The sequence below is a fragment of the Pleurodeles waltl genome, chromosome 8 (assembly GCF_031143425.1).
Source record: "Pleurodeles waltl isolate 20211129_DDA chromosome 8, aPleWal1.hap1.20221129, whole genome shotgun sequence".
NCBI classification, from domain to species: Eukaryota; Metazoa; Chordata; class Amphibia; order Caudata; family Salamandridae; genus Pleurodeles; species Pleurodeles waltl.
The window spans coordinates 1,480,623,174-1,480,632,818 of NC_090447.1; positions in this window are offsets into that span (position 1 = coordinate 1,480,623,174).

Below are 9,645 nucleotides of genomic sequence, written 5' to 3' on the forward strand. Positions count from 1 at the left end.
AGGGCAGAGTCCAGCAGCACTAGGAGAGTTGTAGGCAGTCTTTGATGTCCCTGAGACTGCAGGTGAACAGGGGGCAAGCCAGCAAGCTCTTGGAGATCACTATTGGAGGGAAGGCAAAATCCTTCCAGCAGGGTCCAAGAGCAGCGGGCAGCAGGGCAACAAGCAGAAAAGCAGTCCAGTTGAGTCTTTAGAGCAGAGGTTCAGTTCCAGATCCCGAAGTGTCTGAATTGAGGAGGTCAGAGACCCAGTACTTATAGACAAAGAGTGGCTTTGAAGTGCACCAGTTCCCTTTCTGCCAGGCTTTCTATGGGGATTATCAGCCCTTTGTGTGGGGTTAGGTCCTTACCCTCTGAGGTGTACATGTGCCCCCCCATCCTCCTTTCCTAGGAAGACCCATCAGTATGCAGAGGCATTTGAGTGTCCTGTGTTGTGATGGAATGCACAAAGGTAGCTGTCACCCAGCATAGACCAGACGCATATTGGAGACAGGCTCCAAGGTGCATAGTGCAGTAAGAGCAGAGAAATGCCAACTTTCCAAAAGTGGCTTTTCTAAAATAGTAATTTTAAATTGGACTTGATTTATCATTACCATTCCAAAGATATGAAACATGATGTAGCTACTCCTTTCTGATCAGGAATTGCAGCTTAAGAATATATTAAGGAAATACAAATGCTGGCCTATGAGAGGAGTATGCCTCACATTAGTGAAAAACGACTTTGGGAGTTTTTCCACTACCAGGACATGTAAAACTCAAAAGTGCATGCCCCGCCTTTTAAATTCACTACACCCTGCCCTACAGGTTGCCAAGGGCCTACCTTGCGGATGACATATTTGTAGAAAAAGGGGAATTTAAGGCTTTGCAAGGGGTTTTAAATGCCAAGTCAAAGTGCCAGTAAAAATGCACACACAAGCCCTCTAATGGCACGCCTGAGACATGGTTAGGGTGCTGTATATGTAGGTGGCACAATCTGTGCTGCAGGCATTACAGGCCATGGGCACCGATAATGCACTTTATTAGGGACGTATAATTAAATTAAATAGGCAAATTGGGTATGAGCCAATATTACCATGTTTAAGGGCGAGAGCACAAGCACTTTAGCACTGGTCAGCAGAGGTAATGCACTTTAGCACTCGTCAGCAGTGGTAAAGTGTGCAGTGAAACCAGTAAAAACAAGTTCAGAAAAATGGAGGGAGGCAGGCAAAACATTGGTGGAAGACCACCCTAAGGCTGTCAGGTCTAACTCACATCAAATGCATATAATTTAATATAGAATATATCTTACATCTGGCAATTCAAATGATACACTAGCATAATCATATGTTTTATATGGCACCTATCTACATCCTTTGACTACACATCCATCACCCAGAAAAAAAATATCCATTTGTTTTTCTCTGTGTGGCCACATCTTAACTCTGTGTACATATTTACGGAATTGTGGAAAGATTGCGTCTGTTTCCTTATCCTGTTCCTAAAGGCCTTTGATATGAACTTGATTCTCATCTGGATCCTCAAAATCTCTAGCACACCATCCTTTCTTATGCACACCACCAAGTGGCCTCAGAGTCCATATTTAATATTCAATGGAGCTGGTCAGTAGTTAGTGTGTGGACTGGAACTGTTAGTAGTCAAAATGATAAAATGAATCTCTTGGGAAGTGCTTATGTTCCCCTTCAAAGTGACCCTACTATCCAGTAGTGCAAGCATTTTTTGAAGAAACAAGATTGTAGCTCCAATTATTGTTTCAGAAATGAAGAATTACCTAGGGTAAACTGAGGTTTATGATTTTGTAGTAAACATTTTTATTTGAACTTAGTACAGTCCTAATGATGATGTGTTTTGTAACCAATATTTATCTGTGTAAAACAAGACCAAAACTAGGAACACCCAACATACAGTAATAAAGATATGAATTTTGCAAGAATGAACTTAAAAATACAGTTCCTTGAATTCGATAGCTCTGTCTGGAGCTATCACAGCATCGTGAACAACAAATTCAACAGTTCAGGCTGGATGTGGTGTTGCAGGCCAGCTACAGTGTCGGGAAGACCCAAAAACAGTACCTTGGAAATGCAGGGCATGGCGTTGAGATCCTCGCGATGAGATTCGGAGTGCGGTGTCGCATGCGTCTGTTCTAGAGACTGATGTGGGGGTCGTCGATCCCTAGAAGTCACACGCATTGCAGTTCGAACTCTGGGCTGATGACAAAGTCAGGAGTGCTGGCGTTGGTGGCGCCGGGGCTGGGGTGGAAGCAGGACGGTGCGAAGTGCAGTGCCCACAGGTCACGGTGCAGGCAGCGGCTTGGTGACAGCATCCTGCAGCGTCAGTGAGACCAGGGCTGCAGTGTGAAACAGGGCGACATACTGTGTCTCCAGGTCATGATGCAGACACTGGCATCATCATTGCTGAAGCGCTGTCATCAGTAGTCCAAAGGTGGCAGTGTGGCATGGGGCGGGCGCCGTGCGGCACCAACAGGTCGCAGTGCAGACAGGGGTATCTCTTGACGACACTGGAGTTGATGGCGCTACAGTGGACGGGGGCTACAGTGCGGGACGGGACAGTGCTCTGTGTATCTCACAAGTAGTGTCCCCAGGCCATGGTACAGGTAGCGGCATCGGTGTCAGTGTGGAGCGGCGTTGTTGGAGATGCCAAGGCTGTGGTGTGAGCAAGGCGATGTGGAGCCCACAGGTCACGGTGCAAGCAGCGGCTCGGTGACAGTGTCAGGTGGTAGCATCGGTAAGACCAGGGGGCACGACTCAGTGTGGCGTCATCAGGTCACGGTGAAGGCAGCAGTGTTGTTGACCCAGTAGTAGTGGTTTTTCTTCTGTTGCAGCACAAAACACACAGTCCCCAGTGCTGTAGGCAGATGAAGCTGAGATCTTTGATATCCCTGAGACTTCCAACAGGAGGCAAGCTCTACTCCAAGCCCTTGGAGAAACTTCACAAGCAGGATACACAGCAAAGCTCAGTCTTTGTCTTCTTTAAGGCAGAAGCAGCAACTGCAGGCCAACCCAGCAAAGCACACACAGCAAATGGGCAGTTCTCCTCCTCCAGCTCTTCAGCTCTTCCCCTTGGCAGAGGTTCCTCTTGATCCAGAAGTGTTCTAAAAGTCTGGGGTTTTAGGCCCAGTACCTATACTCCTTTCTGCCTTTGAAGTAGGCAAACTTCAAAGGAAACTCTCTGTTGTGCACAAGATCCTTCCTTGCCCAGGTTCGGCCCCAGACACACTCCAGTGAGTTGGAGACTGGATTGTGAGAGGACAGGCACAGCCCTTTCAGGTGTAAGTGTCAGCTCCTCCCTCCCCACTCTAGCCCAGGTGACTCATGAGGATATGCAGGCTACACCCCAACTGTCTTTGTGTCACTGTCTAGAGGGAATTTACAACATCCCAACTGTCAGTCTGACCCAGACATGGAATACACAAGCAGGCAGAGGCACAGAATGGTTAAGCAAGAAAATGCCCACTTTCTAAAAGTGGATTTTTCAAACTGACAATCTAAAAACCAAGTTTACCAAAAGATGTATTTTTAGATTGTGAGTTGAGAGACCCCAAACTCCTTATCTCCATCTGCTCCCAATGTGAAACTGCACTTAAAATATATTGAAAGGCAGTCCCCATGTTAACTTATGAGAGAGATGGGCCTTGCAACAGTGAAAACCAAATTTGGCAGTACTTCACTGTCAGAACATGTAAAACACATCAGTATATGTCCTACCTTTAACATGCAAAGCACCCTGCCCATGGGGCTACCTAGGGCCTACCTTAGTGGTGCTTTATGTGTACAAAAAGGGAAGGTTTGGGCCTGGCAAGTGGGTACACTTGTCAGGCCGAATTGGCAGTTTAAAACTGCACACACAGACACTGCAGTGGCAGGTCTGAGATATGTTCACAGGGCTACTCATGTGGGTGGCACAATCAGTGCTGCAGCCCGCCCAATAGTAGCATTTGATATACAGTCCCTTGGCACGCATAGTGCACTCTTCTAGGGACTTCCTAGTAAATCAAATATGCCAATCATGGATAAACCAATCACTAATACAATTTTCATAGGGAACTCTTGCACTTTAGCACTGCTCAGCAGTGGTGAAGTGTGCAAAGACAATAAACCAGCAAAACCAGAGTCCAGCATACCATAAAAACAGGAGGTCAGAGGCAAAAAGACAGGGGAAACACGCCTAAAGATGCCAGGTGTTACACCAATGCTGCTAGACGATAGGCTATGGAGGCAAGCCCCTTCAGCAATAGGATTATTTTCAGAACAGACCTCTCAACTTCAATGATGTTCTCCCTCGTCTTAGCTGCAAGATTCTGGAGTAGCCCTCTCTATGCCTATAGTGAACCCCAGGAAGTGCATTCTCGTTTGCAGAGTCTTGTCTGAGTTGGCCTAATTAATCACAAACCCCAAGTTCTATAGGAGACGATAAAATTAATTAATCATTCCTATCCTCCTGTCATGCATAGTGACTGCTGTTGGTTTTGGCAGTTTTGTGGAAAACCAGTGTGCCAAAAAGACTACTTGACAGATCCACTTCTTCTGGACCACGACCAGGTTGGTGGCAAACCCCACATCATGCCAGCCTGTGAAAGCAATGTGGAAAATAGATTCCTGCACTGGGGATCCACGGAGGTCTATCTAAATTCTAAAACCTTGGCATACTCATGCTTCTGTTTATATCTTTTTTCAGGTCTTGGATGAACAAAACCAACTATCTCCTCACTCTTGCATTTTTGTAAGGGGAGCTGGAGACTCATTCGTAGTGGCAACCAGGGTACCTGTGAATGTTCCTCCAGAGCCACCTTCTTTTGGTTGGAAAGAATGTGTTACTCTGCCTCTTACACTGTCAGGATGCATGTCATCTTTAGTTAAACAGAAGGCTTGGAAGCCTTGAAAATAGATCTGGCAAGGCAATCACCTTCTCCTGCACCAGACCTTGCAAAAACTCTGGGTACCAACATCGTCTAGATGGAAATGTGATTTTTGTCTAATGCTGTGAATGTGCTAACATATTTGCTGAGTTTATTGCTAGCCCTTGTGCAACAGACTCTGGCCCTCATTCCAACCCTGGCGGTAGCCGCCCGCCAGGCGGGAACCGGCATTTGGCCGCCATGCGGCCAAAATACCGCTTCCCTCATTCCGACATTCCCGCTGGGCCGGCGGGCGCTAACCAAGTTAGTGCCGGCCGGCCCAGCGGGAATGGGGGCCGCAACACAGGAGCCGGCTCCGAATGGAGCCGGCGGTGCGACGGGTGCAGTTGCACCCGTCGCGCTTTTCACTGTCTGCTAGGTAGACAGTGAAAAGCTTCATGGGGCCCTGTTAGGGGGCCCCTGCACTGCCCATGCCAGTGGCATGGGCAGTGCATGGGCCCCCAGGGGCCCCAGGACATCCCTTACCGCCAGCCTCTTCCTGGCGGTGAAAACCGCCAGAAACAGGCTGGCGGTAAGGGGGTCAGAATCCCCAGGGCAGCGCTGCCCTGGCGGATTCGCCCAGCTGGGGCAAAAACGGCGGGAAAACGCCGGCCCCGGTTTTCTGACCGCGGTCAGAATGGGCTTGGAAGCACCGCCAGCCTGTTGGCGGTGCTTCCGTCATTCGTGGCCGCCAGGGTCAGAATGACCCCCTCTGTCTTTAGGTCCAGTAGTTGTGGGTCCACTTTTATAAGTAGATTCCTCCGTTTGTCCCCCCTAATTGTGATTTTGGGCCCAGCCTTTCAGGATCTATAAATCCATATATATCAATCAATCAATCAATCAAAAAAATGTATAGAGCGCGCTACTCGCCCGTGAGGGTCTCAAGGCGCTTGTGGGGGGGGGGTAAGTGGGGGTTACTGTTCGAACAACCATGTCTTGAGGTTTTTTATGAAGAGTAAGAGGTCTTTGGTTTTGCGGAGGTTTGTGGGGAGGGAGTTCCAGGTTGTGGGGGCGAGGTAGGAGAAGGCCCTACCTCCTTTGGTGGTTCGTTGTATGCGGGGGACTGTAGCTAGTGCGAGGTCGGCTGATCGGAGGTTACGGGTGGGAGTGTGGAAGTTCACTCTTTCGTTGAGGTAGGTCGGGCCGGTGTTGTGGAGGGATTTGTGTGCGTGGATGAGGATCTTGAAAGTGATACTCTTGTCTATGGGGAGCCAGTGAAGGGATTTGAGGTGTGGTGAGATTCGTTCGTGGCGGGGGAGGCCAAGGACGAGGCGTGCAGCTGTGTTCTGGATTCTCTGGAGTTTGCGTTTGAGTTTGAGTGTAGTGCCGGCGTAGAGGGCATTACCGTAGTCTAGTCTGCTGCTGATGAGTGCATGGGTGACTGTCTTCCTGGTCTCTGGGGGAATCCATGTAGGAGGCTGGCCTGGCTTGTAGTGGGTACCAAGGGGTTCTTACACTTTGTGCCAGGTCCAGTTATCCCTTATTAGTGTAGAAGAGGTGTTTCTAGCAGCTTAGGCTGATAGAAGGTAGCTATAGCAGAGCAGCTTAGGCTGAACTAGGAGACATGCAAAGCTCCTACTATACCACTGGTGCCATATGCACAATATCATAAGAAAACACAATACACAGATATACTAAAAATAAAGTTACTTTATTTTTATGGCAATATGCCAAAAGTATCTCAGTGAGTACCCTCAGTATGAGGATGACAAATATACACAAGATATATGTACACAATACCAAAAATATGCAGTAATAGCTAAAGGAAGTAATGCAAGCAATGTAAAGTTACAGTAGGTTGCAATAGGAGCACATAGGTATAGGGGCAACACAAACCATATACTCCAAAAGTGGAATGCGAACCACGAATGGACCCCAAACCTATGTGAGCTTGTAGAGGGTCGCTGGGACTGTAAGAAAACAGTGAGGGTTAGAAAAATAGCCCACCCCAAGACCCTGTAAGGTAGGTGTAAAGTGCACCTACAACCACCAGAGAGCACAGAAGTCGTGATAGGGGGATTCTGCAAGGAAGACCAACACCAGCAATGCAACAACAGTGGATTTCCGGACCTGAGTACCTGTAAGACAAGGGGACCAAGTCCAAGAGTCGCGACAGTGTCGAGAGTGGGCAGATGCCCAGGAAATGCCAGCTGAGGATGCAAGGAAGCTGCCACTGGGTGGAAGAAGCTTGGTGTTCTGCAAGAACGAAGAGGACTAGGAACTTCTCCTTTGGAGGATGGATGTCCCACGTTGTGAAGAAGCTTGCAGAGGTGTTCCCACGCAGAAAGACCGCAAACAAGCCTTGCTAGCTGCAAGGGTCGCGGTTAGGATTTTTGGATGCTGCTGTGGCCGAGGAGGGACCAGGATGTCGCCACTTGGATGAGGAGACAGAGAGGGCGCCCAGCAAGTCAGGGAGCCCTCACAGAAGCAGGCAGCACCCACAGAAGTACCGGAACAGGCACTTAGAAGAGGAGTGAACCGGAGTCTACCCGAAGTCAGAAAAGGGAGTCCCACGACGCCGGAGGACAACTCAGAAGGTTGTGCACTGCAGGTTAGAGTGTCGGGGACGCAGGCTTGGCTGTGCACGAAGGAAAGCCTGGAAGAGTGCAGAGGAGCCGGAGCAGCTGCAAATCACGCAGTACTCAGGACTTACCTCCACCAAACTTGGACTGAAGAGTCACTGGACTGTGGGAGTCACTTGGACAGAGTTGCTGAGTTCCAGGGACCACGCTCGTTGTGCTGAGAGGGGACTCAGAGGACCGGTGATGCAGTCTTTTGTTGCCTGAGGATGCAGGGCGAAGATTCCGTCGACCCACAGGAGATTTCTTCAGAGCTCCTGGTGCAAGAAGGAGGCAGGCTACCCCCAGAGCATGCACCACCAGGAAACAGGCGAGAAAGCCGGCAGGATGAAGCGATACAAGGTTGCAGTAGTCGTCTTTGCTACTTTGTTGCGGTTTTGCAGGCGTCCTGAGCAGTCAGCGGTCGATCCTTTGGCAGAGGGTGAAGAGGGAAATGCAGAGGAACTCTGGTGAGCTCTTGCATTCGGTATCTGAAGAATTCCCCAAAGCAGAGACCCTAATTAGCCAGAAAAGGAGGTTTGGCTACCTAGGAAGGAGGATAGGCTAGTAAGAAAGGTAAGAGCCTATCAGAAGGAGTCTCTGACGTCACCTGCTGGCCCTGGCCACTCAGAGCAGTCCAGTGTGCCAGCACACCTCTGAATCCAAGATGGCAGAGGTCTGGGGCACGCTGGAGGAGCTCTGGGACCGCCCCTGGGAGGTGCAGGTCAGGGGAGTGGTCACTCCCCTTTCCTTTGTCCAGTTTCGCGCCACAGCAGGGCTGGGGGATCCCTGAACCAGTGTAGACTGGCTTATGCAGAGATGGGCACCATCTGTGCCCATCAAAGCATTTCCAGAGGCTGGGGGAGGCTACTCCTCCCCAGCCCTGACACCTATTTCCAAAGGGAGAGGGTGTAACACCCTCTTTCTGAGGAAGTCCTTTGTTCTGCCTTCCTGGGCCAGGCCTGGCTAGACCCCAGGAGGGCAGAAACCTGTCTGAGGGGTTGGCGGCAGCAGCAGCTGCAGTGAAAACCCCGGAAAGGCAGTTTGGCAGTACCCGGGTTCTGTGCGAGAGACCCGGGGGATCATGGAATTTTCCCCCCAATGCCAGGATGGCATTGGGGTGACAATTCCATGATCTTAGACATATTACATGGCCATGTTCGGAGTTACCATTGTGATGCTGTACATAGGTAGAGACCTATGTACAGTGCACGCGTGTAATGGTGTCCCCGCACTCACAAAGTCCGGGGAATTTGCCCTGAACGATGTGGGGGCACCTTGGCTAGTGCCAGGGTGCCCTCACACTAAGTAACTTTGCACCCAAACTTCACCAGGTGAAGGTTAGACATATAGGTGACTTATAAGTTACTTAAGTGCAGTGGTAAATGGCTGTGAAATAACGTGGATGTTATTTCACTCAGGCTGCACTGGCAGGCCTGTGTAAGAATTGTCAGATCTCCCTATGGGTGGCAAAACAAATGCTGCAGCCCATAGGGATCTCCTGGAACCTCAATACCCTAGTTACCTCAGTACCATATACTAGGGAATTATAAGGGTGTTCCAGTATGCCAATGTGAACTGGTGAAATTGGTCACTAGCCTGTTAGTGACAATTTGGAAAGCAGAGAGAGCATAACCACTGAGGTTCTGGTTAGCAGAGCCTCAGTGAGACAGTTAGTCATAACACAGGGAACACATACAGGGCACATACTTATGAGCACTGGGACCCTGCTTGGCAGGGTCCCAGTGACACATAGACTAAAACAACATATATACAGTGAAATATGGGGGTAACATGTCAGGCAAGATGGTACTTCCCTACACTCCATTTGAAGGATTTTTTTTAGAGTGCAAAGTGTGTGGAAGCAGGAGGAGGTTAGTGCATTGATTTGCTGTGTCATGGAGAGGGAGGGGTCTAGGATGATGCTGTGGTTGCGTGCCTGGTTTGCGGGGGTGGGTGCGGGGCCTAGGGCGGTGGGCCACCAGGAATCGTCCCATATGGTTTTGTTGGGGCCGAAGATGATGATCTCAGTTTTGTTGGAGTTAAGCTTGAGGTGGTTAGTTGTCATCCAGTTGGCGGTGTCGAGGAGAGCAGCATGTAGGCTGGTTTTGGCGGTGGTGGGGTTGCGGGTGAGGGAAAGGATGAGTTGGGTGTCGTCTGCATAGGAGAGGATAGTGAT